Source organism: Mobula birostris, chromosome 23 (assembly GCF_030028105.1).
Source record: "Mobula birostris isolate sMobBir1 chromosome 23, sMobBir1.hap1, whole genome shotgun sequence".
Lineage (NCBI taxonomy): Eukaryota > Metazoa > Chordata > Chondrichthyes > Myliobatiformes > Myliobatidae > Mobula > Mobula birostris.
The window spans coordinates 7,086,956-7,102,379 of NC_092392.1; the positions used below are offsets into that span (position 1 = coordinate 7,086,956).

At 43.5% G+C, this 15,424-nt stretch overlaps 1 protein-coding gene across 1 annotated transcript in view; it reads left to right on the forward strand.

The window, feature by feature from the left end:
* Positions 1-15,424, forward strand: part of snd1 (staphylococcal nuclease and tudor domain containing 1) — a 919,733-nt gene that overhangs the window by 52,645 nt on the left and 851,664 nt on the right. The window lies entirely within an intron of this gene.

Below are 15,424 nucleotides of genomic sequence, written 5' to 3' on the forward strand. Positions count from 1 at the left end.
AAGAAGTTGTTACAGGAGCCTCAGGACCTACACAACCAGGTTCAGGAAGTGTTGTTACCCCTCAACCAGAGGCTCCTGAACCAGCTGGGTTAACTTCACTCAACTTCACTTGTCCCATCACTGAACTATTTCACAAACTATAGTCTCGCTTTCAAGGACTCTTCATCTCGTGTTCTCTGTTTAATGCATTATTTATTTATTATTATTATTTTTATCTTGTCTCCTTGCACAGTTTTGTTGCCTTTTGTTGCTTGTCCATTGTGTTCCGTGCTGTCTTTCATTCTGTTATGGTTATTGGATTTATTGAGAATGCCTGCAAAAAAATGAATCTCAGGGTTGTATATAGTGATATACATGAACTTTGATAATAAATTGACTTTGCAAATAGTCAGGTGGTTTTTGCCTCTGAACATATAAATGTTCTTGGTTTATGGCTCAGACTCAAGATGACATTTTAGTCAGATCAGGCACAATCACTTACTGTTATTTCTACAAAATGTGACCTGTGACTAAACTCCCTAGAATTAAAAAAAAAATAGAGCAGGCCAATTTGTATTTCATATCCTTATTTTATAAAGGAGGCAGAAATTCAGCTAAATTCAAGTCTTTGCTATCTGTTTCACCCCCCCCCCCACTTATTTCCATTCAGTCTATTCTCTTGCATGTCCAAAACTCCACCCTGATTCCCCTACCACTCATCTACACTTGGGGTGATCTACCAGCGTTGGATGTGTGAGGAATTCCGAGAACCTGGTGGATACTTGGTCATGGAGAGAATGTATAAACTCCATGTGCCACCAGGTGTCAGGATGGAACTGCAGTGACGGGAATTGTAAGGCAGCAGTGCCACCTACCGTCCAACTGTGCGACGGCTGATTAAACGAACCAAGAAGATAGCTAAGCAATGCCTCAGCAAGCATGGAATTAACAAAAGTGATTCCTCCCCCACCCCCATCTCTTGTGCCAAACCTGATTCCATCTTTCTCTTAATATCTAAAAATCACTTGATCAATCTTTAATAAGAACTCATGCCTCTACCCTTCATCCCTCCCTCCCCCTTTCCTTCCCCTTTCTTTGCTCTGCAGGGAGGGAAGAGGCATAAGGTAGAATTGATGGTGGAAATTTGGCAATGGGAATGTTTGAAGTTTGTGGTGAGTGGTTAGATTTAGTTGTCGATGTTCATTGTTTGGTACTTGTTGCACGATTGCTACTTGACACTGTGCCAGAACAGAATGTTCTCCAGCTCTTACTGTTTGTAGAATAGTCTGATTCCTTAGCTGCAAAGTTGTCACTGGAACTGAACACTGCAGTTATAAATAAAAGCCTGTACTTGGATTTTGTGAAAGACTACTGAAGCATCTGAAGATGTTTGGGCCTTGGACACTGCCCTGGGTAACACCTGCAATGATGTCCTGGGCTGAAGTAGTTTGTTTTAATGTTGAGTACCTGCATTGTTGATGTCAGGGTTTAACTATGAACTACTGTGGTTAGCTGTTGTCACTTCCCTAGGTGAACATCATTGAATTTGTGCGTGATGATTATCTGATAGACTATGGAAGTTTGGTTGTTAGCTTGGAGGAATTAATGGGAATTTTAGACAAGTTAACGATATGTGGTTTCTTCAGCTGTTCCATGCAAGTGAAGCATATCAGTTGGCTAAAGGTCATTTCTTCAATGCAGAGGGTTTAATCACAAGAGAAAAGAATGGCTCGCAAGAGTGAAACAGTAGTTTGTGTTGGATCTAGTCTGTACATTTTCAGTAAGTAAACACTGAAGCATATCCTAACCACCTCATCAAATGTTGATTGGTTGAAGAAGACTAGTTTAATTATAATGGGAGCAGGAGGGGCCCACCTGACCCTTCAGGCTTGATCTACTGTTCAAGTTAATTGCGGCTTTCTCATTCTATCCATCTATACCATGAATCTTTTACTCATGGTCTAATCCGTAGAGTTCAATTCTCCTTGGCTAGGTCGTCTTGAGGGAAGATCCAATCTTAATATAAAGGATCAACCATCTAAAATGGAGATGAAAAGAAACTTGTTTATTCTAGAATTGTGAATCTTTGAATTTCTCTGCCTAGAGGGCTGAGAATATCTCGTGTCTATTCCCGATGAGCCAAGCCAATTTCTTGTTGTATGTGTGCAGTAAAAATAAATAAACAAATAAATAAATAATCAATCAATCAATCAATCAAGGCAGTTTTGGTGGAAGAGAGTAGGATGCAGTTGAAGTAGTCATGAGAAGTAAAGCGTCAGGATGAATGGATGAATGGGACTTAAGGCAAGATAGCTTGGGTGGTAGGTGGTTGATGGTAGCGAAGCAGTGGAAGGTTGGCCTGGGAATGGAAGGGAAATAGCAACTGAAGTAGTCTCAAGATTCCAGTTCAGTTATCACCTGTACAGTGAAATACCTGTCAACAACCAATGTGCCCAAGGGTATGCTGGGTCTAGACTGCAGATGTGGCCATATATTCTGGTGCTGAATTAGCATGATTTGCTGTAGAAGTCTGAATCCTTTAGGCTTTGGAAAAAGCCGGGGAGGTTTTATTGGGGAAAAATGGTGGGCGTTACACTGTATTCCAAACTAATGTTGGAGGAATAACCTAATTTGGCGGATAGAAACATAGAAAGTAGGTGCAGGAGTAGGCCATTTGGCCCTTCGAGCCTGCACTGCCATTCAGTATGATCATGGCTGATAATAAAGAGCCTTAATTAATATTTAGTAGTGGTTAGCTAGATATCAAGGTCTAAACTGCTGTAGCATTTAAGACTTCAGGGAGCTGGTTATGGGCTGAACTGAGGCGCAGTCAGTATAATGTAATGATGCATGGGAGATCAGAGTCGGAGAATATGGTTATGCAGTTTAATAGCTGAAAAATATGAGGAGTGGAGGGCCAAGTTGAGAATTTGATAATTCTGATGTAAATTGGGAATTTTTTTTTTCCAGAGCTGGGTGCAGAAAGAAATGAATCTGTGACAGTAAAAAACATTTGTAAATGAAGTTTGGGGTGACTAAGTCCACTGCAAGCAGGAACAGCTTTCTTTATGCTTGGGGTGCCCTTGCAGACTCTGAACAGTTTGTTCTGTGAATTTTGACATCTGTGCTTCAATACTGATGATACTATAAAAGGTCAAGTAAAAAATGCAGACAGAAATCATAGCTTTGAGCCAGGAATTGCTTTAGGCAACTACATGTAAGGGGGTTTCGATTTTTATGTTACTGCGGAGGCTAATTAAAATGGCGTTTTTGTTATGTTAATCTGGGGAATGCAGCTTTGTTGTGCTTTAACGCTGAGAAAGTTTGCGCTAGCAGCTTATTGTGGTTTAGTGTGTGATAAGAGAGTGCTATTAACCAATTGGGATAGTTGTTATGGTTTTGGTGTATTTGAAGATACTGTATGCGCGGGGTTTTGGGGCAGAAGGCGGGAGAGCGAGACAGAGGATGGACCAGGTGCTGTGAGTCCGCTAACGGGGTCGGACCCCGAGCGGGACGTTCGGCGAGGAGACGGAGACGGACTCGTGTGGAGCGTCTGGTCGACCACCGTTGTTGGTCCCAGGCGGCCGGTCGAGGTGGTCCGAGGGGTCACAGGGTGAAGAAGAAGGTCCTTGAGCTCCAACGGTTTTTTGTGCACGAAGAGAGTGAACTTTGATAAGTGTGGCGCCTTTTATTTTCCTTTTATATTTTATTCTCTTTTAATTATATAGTTCCAGTAATATCTATAAACTGTAAATCATTTAATTGCATCTGGTGTATTGTCTGTTATTTGGGCGGGGTGGGGTACCTCACACAGCATCCACACAAACGAATTACCCAGTTTGGCGGGGCCGAGGCTGTTTCCCTAGACGACAGCGAGCCGAGCCTCCCTGAGGGTGGCCAGGGAGGCTACATTGTGGGGGCTTTGTCCGGGATGCTTGAGTCTGTTGGTATGCTGTGTGGGTGCCCTGATTAAATCTGTAATGTGTGTCTCTGTGGGTTATTTGCTGTTGATTGCTGTATGCGTTGTGGGTGCGGTCTTCGTTCGAGTTCAGACCAGCATTGACGAGTTAGAGGTGGCACTCGGGGCTGTCCATGCAGTTGGGAGAGAGAGGAAAGAGTGGTCTGATTTGGAGGTAGAGTCTACGAATAAATGTTCTAGCTCTGGCAGGCTCCGCCTGGCACTGAGGATAGTGTCCACCCCAGGAGGGGCGGAGACGTGGGCGGAGCGGATCTCTCAGTTGTTAGATGAGTGGCAGTGCTTGGTTGAGGGAGAGCGACAGGGATTGGTTGAAAGTTTGAGTAGGCGGGCTGGTGACGGTGTTAGAGCTGTCAGGTTCACTTACACCGTAGTGGCAGCTGTCAGTTATTTGAAAGAGGGGGGAAAGTTTTCAGTGTGTCTTCTCTGGCGAGGAGGGCGGCTAAATTGCTTGTAGTGCCAGGGGGATCATTTCAGGGGATCAGTTGTTCAGCTGATCAGAGAGGTGTCGGGAAACTTAGTGGAGGCCCAGTTGGGGGGAACGGCTTGGGGTCTCTGTGGAAGCACGTTCCCAGCAATGTACCACTGAACTTCCGAAAGGAGAAGACCCTATTCCTGAAGGCTTCGAGGGGCCACGCCCCAGGGTGTCGTTATGGATAGAGGGAAGCGATGCTAAAGCTATCTTCGACCCCGGGGCACAGGTCAAGTTGTTGGACAGTTCGTTTTACAACCGGTGTCTGAAGCATTTACCCTTGACAACCGCAAGGGCACCGGAGACTTTGGGTACTAGTGGTAGTAGTTATCCAGAAGACGATGATTGGTTAATGACCCTGGAGTTCATGGGGGCATTGTCTGGGCACCCAGCGTGTCGAGTTGCTTCTGAGGACGTGTGTAGCAGCCTTGAGCCGGTACCGAATTTAAACGAGACCCAGCGGTGGTACGGCTTGGGGAAAGTAGCTGAGGGTGAGACCCTCTTAGTAGATGCTCCGAACCACCACGAGGGAGGGGAGTTGACCGCTGAAGACACCTCAGTGAGAGAGAGGTCGCGGCAACTGGACCCTGGCGGCGTGGAAGATGAAGGCAGCGTGTGTGTGGATGATGCGACGTGGTTTAATGTGCTGCATCTGAGGGGTGGATGTTGCCAGATCCTGAGGAGTGCGGCTGTTGATCCGAAGATGGCCTTTATTAGTTCCCTAGGATTCTTCCGATCCGAAAAGATGCCCAAGGGCATATCCGGAGCCCCTGCATCCTTCCCGCGGGGCATGAGGAAAACCGTGGGGGAAGTGAAGGTGTGTGGAGTTTTGACGTATGTGGATGACCGCCTAGAGCTTGGATTCGCCTTGGGGGACTATGAGGCGAGGCGAGTGGCTGAGCCCGGGCGACCGAAGCGAAGTGTCAAATGTGGAGGAGTTTTTGGCCGGAGGAGTTTGGTGCAATGTGAGGAAAATGACCCGACATACCAGTTGAACTTCCTGGTGTTGGGACAGACGGTGGTGGACCTGGGGATGGAAACCCAGGTCGTCAATCTGAATGAGACACAGGGAAGAGAGGGGATTTGCACCGCATTGCAGTCATATACTGACAAATTAATCCAGCGAGAAGAAACAATGACCCACCTTCGAAGGTATCAGCAGAAACTCAAGACGTCCATTCAGAACAGATTGGAAGATTTACAAGTTGGGGAAGATCAAGGAAGTGTTCTGACTAAGGTCAACAGAAAACCGAGAGCCCAGGGAGGGGATTTTGACTACACTCCCGAGGAGGTAAAGAAATGGAGGACCGATCTCGGAAAAGGGAGGCGGACGCTTGAAAGGAACCTGAAGATGACTATCGCGAGTTTAAATGAAGTGGAAAAACTGAAAGTTGACCTGGAAGACGCCCTCAGGAAGAAACAACCGGAGGCTGAACATCCTTTACCTGCTGCTTTTCAAGTCAGGGTGGAAGAAGCTGGTGGGGTAACTGCGTCCCAGATTGAGATGGCCAGGAACCCTGAGTCAGAAATGCTGAGGCTGTGGCGAGAGTTGAAGGAGTCCCCGAAGAAGCTGACGTCTCGACTGCAGGAGGCTGAAGGGGTAGCCCCAGCTAAATGTTTCAGTTTGGAGAAACTCAAACAGCAGCTACCGATCGAAGGAATGAGGAAGAATACGGATTCGAAGGATGATGTGCTGCACATGTGGTACATGCTGCCTTTCGCTAACTTCCCCGTGATTGAGGAAGAGACCTTTGGCCCTTCTCCCACTGAGTCAGGGGTAGTGGGGAGGGCTAGCTGTGGCCAGTCTGAGTTACGGCAGGATCAGGAAGGAGGAGAGGCGGGGCCCCGGCCACGGGACAGGGGGCTCCGAGCTGTAGTGGTGGCCTGAGTGAGAGAGGAGTTGGCAAGCAGGCCCGAGGTATCCCTGGTAGTGTCTGAGCCTTGTGGGTTTAGGTGAGGGGGTACGGAGGTCTCAGAGGGTTAAAAAAGCTCCCAGATAGGTTGGCCTATTTAGCGCCCGTGGGACGGGAGTAAGGTCCACTGTTTGGGGAGCACTGTCACTGTGTGTATCTGTGTATGTGTGTGTTGTGTGTCTGTAGGACTGGGTGGCGAGTTATTTAGAAGTCATGAGGACATGACTTTATTTGGTGGGGGGAGAGTGTAAGGGGGTTTCGATTTTTATGTTACTGCGGAGGCTAATTAAAATGGCGTTTTTGTTATGTTAATCTGGGGAATGCGGCTTTGTTGTGCTTTAACGCTGAGAAAGTTTGCGCTAGCAGCTTATTGTGGTTTAGTGTGTGATAAGAGAGTGCTATTAACCAATTGGGATAGTTGTTATGGTTTTGGTGTATTTGAAGATACTGTATGCGCGGGGTTTTGGGGCAGAAGGCGGGAGAGCGAGACAGAGGATGGACCAGGTGCTGTGAGTCCGCTAACGGGGTCGGACCCCGAGCGGGACGTTCGGCGAGGAGACGGAGACGGACTCGTGTGGAGCGTCTGGTCGACCACCGTTGTTGGTCCCAGGCGGCCGGTCGAGGTGGTCCGAGGGGTCACAGGGTGAAGAAGAAGGTCCTTGAGCTCCAACGGTTTTTTGTGCACGAAGAGAGTGAACTTTGATAAGTGTGGCGCCTTTTATTTTCCTTTTATATTTTATTCTCTTTTAATTATATAGTTCCAGTAATATCTATAAACTGTAAATCATTTAATTGCATCTGGTGTATTGTCTGTTATTTGGGCGGGGTGGGGTACCTCACACAGCATCCACACAAACGAATTACCCAGTTTGGCGGGGCCGAGGCTGTTTCCCTAGACGACAGCGAGCCGAGCCTCCCTGAGGGTGGCCAGGGAGGCTACATACAATTTTACTTTTGAAATCAAGCAGATCCTTTATACTTCATTGCTGACACTAGAGGGTGCCGTTGAACTGAAGGTCCTCTGCTTATTTTAACAAAGCCAACTGCGAAGCTCAACTTATCCCAACCTCCCCTGAAGAAGAATAACTGTTGGCAAGACATTACTCTCAAATGTGATTAGAACCATAGAACACTACAGCACAGAAAAACAGCCCATTCGACCCTTCTAGTCTGTGCTGAAACTTTATTCCACTAGTCCCATTGACCTGCACCCAGTCCATTACGCTCCAGACCTCCTCCATCCATGTATCTATCCAATTTATTCCTAAACCTTAAGGGTGAGCCCGCATTTACTATGTCAGATGGCAGCTCATTCCACACTCCCACCACTCTGAGTGAAGAAGTTCCCCTTAATGTTCCCCCTAAACCTTTCCCCTTTCACCCTAAAGCCATGCCCTCTCGTATTTATCTCACCTAATGTAAGTGGAAAGAGCCTATTCGCATTTACCCTGTCTATACTCCTCATAATTTTGTAAACCTCTATCCTCTCATTCTTCTACGCTCCAAGGAATAAAGTCCTAACCTGTTCAATCTTTCCCTGTAATTCAACTCCTGAAGACTGGGCAACATCCTAGTAAATCTTTGCAGTCTTTCAATCTTATTGATATCCTTCCTATAGTTAGGTGACCAGAACTGCACACAATACTCCAAATTTGGCCTCACCAATGTCCTATACAACCTCACCATAACATCCCAACTCCTATACTCAATACTTTAATTTATGAATGCCAGGATGCCAAAAGCCGCCTTGACAACCCTGTCTACCTGTGACACCACTTTCAGGGAATTATGTATCTGAACTCCCAAATACCTTTGCTCCTCCACACTCACATTTACTGTGTATGTCCTACCTTGATTTGTCCTTCCATAATGCAACACCTCACACTTGTCTGCATTAAATTCCATCTGCCATTTTCTGGCCCATTTTTCCAGTTGGTCCAGATCCCTCTGCAAGCTTTGAAAGCCTTCCTTGCTGTCCATAACGCCTCCAATCGTAGTGTCATCAGCAAACTTGCTGATCCAATTTATCACATTATCATCTAGATCATTGATATAGACAACAATGGTCCCAGCACAGATCCCTGAGACACACCACTAGTCACAGGCCTTCAGTCTGAGAAGCAATCATTCACTACCACTCTGTTTTCTCCCACGCAGCCAATTTTGAATCCAGTTTACAACCTCTCCATGGATACCTAGCGTCTGAGTCTTCTGAACTAACCGTCCATGTGGGACCTTGTTAGAGACCTTACTAAAGTCCATGTAGACAACATACATAGCCTTTTTTTCGTCTACTTTCTTGGTAACCTCCTCAAAAAACTACAAGATTCGTTAAACACGATCTACCACGCACAAAGCCATGCTGACTGTCCTTAATCAGGTCTTGGCTGTCCAAATACTTGTATAACCGATCTCTCAGAACATCTTCCAATCATTTGCCTGCTACTGATGTCAGGCTCACCGGCCTGTAATTTCCTGGTTTACTTTTGGAGCCTTTTTTAAATAAAGGAACAACATGAGCTACCCTCCAATCCTCTGGCACCGCACCTGTGGCTAAGGACATTTTAACTATTTCTGCCAGGGCTCCTGCAATTTCTACACTAGTCTCTCTCACAGTCCGAGGAAATATCATGTCAGGCTCGGGAGATTTATCTACCTTTATTCGCTGTAAGGCAGCATGCACCTCCTCCTCTTTAATCTCTACACGTTCCATGACACTACTGCTTGTTTCCCTTCCTTCCATATACGCCTCAAATACTATGGCAGAAGCCTATGTTTCCTTAAATCCTATGGCAGAAGCAGAGTATCATGATTTTTGATCACATTGATTATTGCATACTTTTTGACAGTATTGAAAGATTTGTTTGTCTATCAACAATAAAATTGTTGTGACTATTAATCTCACTAACTCTGAATATGGCCAACTGCATATTGATATCTTGAGTTGGGTTGTGGAGCATGGATGTTTTATCAATTGATACATGGTTGCAACAGGACAGTAAAAGTGTCCTTTAAATGCTAAGAATGCTATTTATTCTGATATTTCTCATTGCCATTTTTTTGTTAGAAGAGGCTGGGTTGTACCCAAGGGAAATTTCATATTTGAACTGGATTCTGGGGTATATGCTTATGTTTTTCAGTGGGCTTCAATGGGGAGCATTTGAAAATTGGACCACTTACTGATTCTTTCCACTTGATCCATTTTCTCAGCCTACTTATGATGCCAATTATAGATTCTGCAGGTTGAAATCTGGTAACTAGACATAGCTAGGGATCAAGTTCCAGCCTGAATGGTTTCGTACACAATGAATTTTCATTATTAAAGTCAGGGTATTTGCTTTCTTTTTTGAATGTCCTTTGTGCAGCAACAGCTGTAACTTGTGGGATGGGGTATGAGAGGAAAGAAGGGAGTATGTTGTAAGAAGGAAGAGAATTAAAGTTTTATTTGTACTATTTGGGTGCTTGTGTATTGACAGAACATTTCAGGGTGAACTCACTGAGTAACTGGGCAGAGGAATGGTAAATTGGTTTATAATTTACCAATCGGAGCAAGAAGCCAAGAGTGAAGGAGTAAGGAATCTTGGAGAGAAGTCATTTTTTTTTTACACTGCTGGGGGAAAAGAGGCTAGAAATTGTGGAGTTGTAGAAATAGTGAAATTGTGGAGTTCTAAGGCATGGAATCAGGCTCTTGTGCCCATCAGGAGTTTTGCATTGCTTTACACAAATTTACCCAGTCCATTTAATGCTGAAATTTAAAAAAAAAATCAGAATTGTATTTATTATGTCATGAAGTTTGTTTTGTGGCAACAGTATAGTGCAGTGCATAAATCTAAATTACAATAAATACAAAGTTAAATACGTAGTACAAAAAGAGAGCAAATATGGTGGGTTCCTTGCTTGTTCAGAAATCCAGTAGGAGAGGGGAAGAATATATTTCTAATTCATTGAGTATCTTCAGGCTCCTGTACCACTTCTCTGGTAGTAATGAGAAGAAGGCACATCCTGGGTAGTGGAGATCTTTAATGATGGATGTCACCTTTAGAAGGTATCATTGATGGTGGGCAGGTTGGTGACCATGAGGGAGCTGACTGAGTTGACAATCCTCTGCAGCAGCTTCTGATTCTGTGCAGTGCCCCTCCATACCAGGTGGTGCTGCAACCAGTTAGAATGCTGCCCAAGGTACATCTGTTCAAAAAAAAACACTCGTGTCTTTGGTGACATATTAAATCTCTTCAAGCTGCTGTTGTCATTTTAGTTGCATCAGTACGTTGGACATAGAATGGATCTGCAGTACCCAGGAACTTGAAACTACTCACCCTTTCCACTGCCGACCCCTCTGGGGGTAGGGGGGTGCGGGGTGGGGCAAGAACGGATCTGGGAAGGAGCCAAGAAGCTTGTTAAGCCATTGGGGAGGGCCTGGGGGGTGGGATATGACTGGACAGGTAAAAGGAGACTATGGAGGTATGCTGTAAAGAAAGCTGTTTGACCAATGAGTAAATGGGAGAAGTTAAAGAATAAAACAGACAATGAATGGAGACACAAGACCGCAGATGCTGAAAATTTGGAACAACACAAAACACTGGAGGAACTCTGGGTCAGGCAGTATCTATGAAGTGTAACAAATAATTGATGTTGTAGGTCGAGGCTCTTTGTCATCAGGCCTTCAATAAAAGAGGGGAAATAGTTTTGATAAAATGTCAGTGGGAGGAGTGGAACAAGAGTTGCTTGGATAGGTGGATCCTGGTATGGGAAAAGTGGTAGAGTGGGAATGATTCAAGAAACTGAGGTGATATGTGGAAGTGACAAAGGGTAGGAAAAAAATGGAAACTAGTTGGGAGGATAATGGACCATGAAATAAAGGGCAGGCGGTGGAGAGCTAGTAGGAGGACTGTGTGAGTGATGGGGAATTAATGTAGGTGTTGGGAAATGTAGAGCAGGATGATACACCCAGCAGCTTAAGCTGGGCATGTTCTCCATTCCCAGAGTTAAAAACAACAAGCAACCTGAGCAGATATTACAGATGGAGGGCTGATGCAGACAGAAATCAAGTTTCTGAAATTGTAAAATTTAATAGAATGCCTCATTCCTGGACAGATGATGTGCTGCTCCTCAAGTTTTTATTGGGCCTCATTGTAAAAAGACAGTATGACACAGACACCTGATGTGTCAGAGTGGGAGTTTGCTAGTTATTGCTGCATTTAATTCAGAATAGTTAATAGTTTAGAAGAATGTAGATATTTGCAGATACTGGAAATCTTAAAGATAGTAATTGCTAGAAATTCCTGTCAAGTTTGAAAGAAAACCATTGTCAAATTTAATATTCGCGGTAGAGTTAAGCAGATTGTTTAAAAAGGTGGCAGTCTTTCAGCATGTTGGGTGTTGATGCCAACTCAGTTTGTCTTTTCACAGGTCAGCTGAATATTTCCAGAAGTTTCTGGTATCTAATACAGATGTGTGCCTCTGTATTTTATATGCATGACCTGTTGCCTTTCTTTCAAAATAAAGCCTGTCCACAAACCAGATAAATTCATTATATTCCTGTCCCTTTGGTCGTGTAGCTTGTAGGTGTCAAGTTCTTTCCATATTTGAAGTTATCAGGTGACTGTTCTGGCTTTCTCTTATCTACCATATGAGCAATCATATTTTTAGACATTACGTAGGCAATGTTTTTGTTTTTTTTTCCAACAGTTCTCAAACCATTTTTAAATTTTGTAATATATGGACTATAAATTTTGAGCTCTTGATTGTTGTGGTATGTTTTTATGTTGTGGCTTGCCAGGTGCATGACTGGGTTATCTCTAATTTTCAAACTGAGTAAGTATCCTTTTGTCCATTCCACAAGGTGTTTTTGATTACGAGATGTGAACGTCATCTTAAATATCCTCTTCTTAGAATGAAAGTGGTATGATAATGAACAAGCTTTATTCTCTCTTCCCCCCCCCCCCCACATTTTTGGGCTCCACAGTCTTAAGCTGTGAGACCCATAGTTTACATCCATTTTTGACATGAATATGGGAATCTGCTGTTTGTGGTATTATTTGTAACTTAACCAAAGTACTGTCGTAAATATTGAATTCTAAGATCGCTTCTGGTTGAAAATAACTGGTTCTAATTAAAAGGTCGTTAATGGTTTGTTTCTTCTTGGATGATTCCTACTTCATAGTTTATCATTTTCAGTTTCCGTTTCAGGTGTCGAACATTGACAATATTTTGAATTTGTGGAATAGTGTGTTTGCCTGTTTTGTTTCTGGATTCTAATGCTTTATTATCAGCCGAGTATCACCAAGTCTTTCAGCTGTCCTGCCCTTAAGTGCAAGATGGATTGCATTGCATGAGTGAGAAATTAAAACACCTCATTACACAAGCATTATCCCTTTAGTCTGGAATAGTCTTGAAATGTATTCGTAAATATTTAAGCCTGAATGAATTATCCCAAATGTATCATACTACCACAAGGATCTTGGCCTCCTGTTTCTTCAGTAGTTGTAACCAATCCAACACTGTAGTCTTATTAAATAATTTTCAATAAACCTAATCTGGAAGCAGTTGCTGTTGTAGCACTGACAGGATGTTATCTCTATCTTCTTTGTAGTCGGCTGCAGCAGCTTTCTGCTTGAGATACAGAATTTATTTAACTTTTGCTGATGTGATTGTGTCCTGTGCATATCCCAGAGAGTATCATAAATACCCATATATGTTCAATATCATTATAACCTGTGTGTAGGGATAACGTTAACATCTGGGTTATAAAATGCCCAATTCATCGGTTTAATTAGCATTTAACTAATTTACACCTTGGAGACATGATAATACCTGTGGTGTTTTTGAAACGTGATTAAAATGAAGCATGTTACAATAAGGCTATGCTAAATTTGGGATTATTTTGATTCCTAACTTGAGCAAAGTCAGTAAAAATTTCTTCTTGATTCCCACGAGTGTAGTCCCCAGGCCACTTGATCTCGCCTCACAGGTTAACCCCCTCATCTCCAGGGAGGAGGCCAGAGCTGCACACGGCATTTCAGCCGTGCTTCAACATTATCCTGTACAGTTGCAGCATAACCTCCCTGCTCATAAATTCATTCCTTGCTGCATCTCTGCTTATTTTTGTGATTAATAAGAACAGATGAATCTTGATGTATTCCACTCATTTGCAGTCTCTCTCCATTTTGATTAAGGCCTGCTCTTTGATTCCTCCTAGTAAACTGATTTCATTTTTCCCCATGTTAAACTCTATTGATTAAACTGGTTGATGACTTGAAGAGCTACAGTCCATTTAGTACTCTGAACACCATGTAAATTAATGGATTGGTTCATTCTTTGAAGAATTAGTGCAGTTGTCAGTGCCTTTCTCCTCAATGAGAAGGCTGATTTTAAACCCGATGGACCCTTGAAAACTAATATTTTATGTTGATAATGAACATGGACTGGACTTCACCTTAGTCTTAAAGTGGGCAGCCTTCATTGACTGCTAGTGTCAGATTGGAATCACGAGCTTATGTCGAAACCTGTATAAGATCATAAGACATAGGAGCAGAATTGGACCACCTGGCACATCACATCATCTCATGCATTTTATCGTGGTTGATTTATTATCCCATTCAACCATGTTCTCCTGCCTCCTCTCTGTAACCTTTGACACTCCAACTAACCAAGAACCTATCAACCTCTGCTTTAAATATACTCGATGACTTGGCCTCCACAGCCATCCATGACAATGAATTCCACAGATTCACCAACCTCCTTATCTATGGAGGGAATTACTTTTAAATATCTCCACAATACTGAGGAAATTTGCTTTTGAGAATTAGGTCTTTTGGATCCAGGCCAAAACCTGGAGAGCATTTTTGACAGGGAACCAAGCTGCAGTGATAGAAACAATGAAGTTAAAAAAAAAAAAAAATAATTCAACCTCATCAGCAATGCATTAACCACAACACTTGATGTCACCATCGGGGCACTAAAACCTTGTCATGACCTGAGATCAGCATGTTTTAGATGTCCTGTAAATAGCCTCAGCTACAGAAAGCTGTTGAGGAACTGTTAAATTGGGTAGACCAGTGGTAGATGGAATTCTATCTTGAGTGCATTTTGCAAGGTCAGATAAAGGTAAATAATGAATGGTATTGAGGAATTTAGTACACTAAGTCCAAAGATCTCTGAAAGTGCCAGTATACAGTACTGTGAAAATGTCTTAAGCATATATATACTGTTGGGGTGCCACAGACTTTAGCACAGTACTGTATTTGTCAATGTGGAGCAGACAGCGAGTTTGTAAATCTGGTGCAGGCAAAGGATGTTGGGAATGGTGAGGATGGAACACTGCGGGAGGAGTGTGGGACACGTGGCAGAGAAGGAGTGCCAGGAGTGGGGATGTTGTGGGTGCAGGTACACCCAGTCCTGAGACACCAGGCAAGGTCATTTAATTCTGAACAATTGGTTTATTGATCATTGTAGAATGTCTCTGGGGCTTCTCGCTTCCTCTCCTCTCCCTTCCCCTTTTCCCAACCACAAGTCCCCTCTTCCTACCCCTTTCCTACTCTCAGTCCACAATAGAAACCCATAGCAGAATCAGGTTTATCATTTACATATGTCACAAAATTTATTATTTTTTTTTGCAGCAATTCAGTGCAGTACATAAAATCACCACAGTACTGTGCAAAAGACTGTGACACCCTAGCTATACGTATGTACCTAAGACGCTTCCACAGTACTATAGGTCAGTAGGATGGTCTAAGAAGTAGATGTGAGCCTTCATTACGTGGAGTATAGAATACAAAGCCAGGAAAGTTGTGGTATAACTTCATAAACCGTCAGTGAAGATATATCAGAAATGTGATAATGTGGTGAGGGTGCAGAGAAGATGCACCAGGGTATTGGTTGGGTTCTAGTATCTCAGTTATGAGCAGAAACAGGATAGGATTGATTTGTTTTCCTTACAGTGGGTCTGGCTGTGAAAGGAATGATGTACAATGTGAAGATGTGTGGATAGGGTAGATGAGTAAGAGGTTTGGAGGGGATATAGGAAGAATGTTTTTCATCTGGGAATTTGGAATGCACTGGCTAAGAGTGTGCTGGTGACAGAGC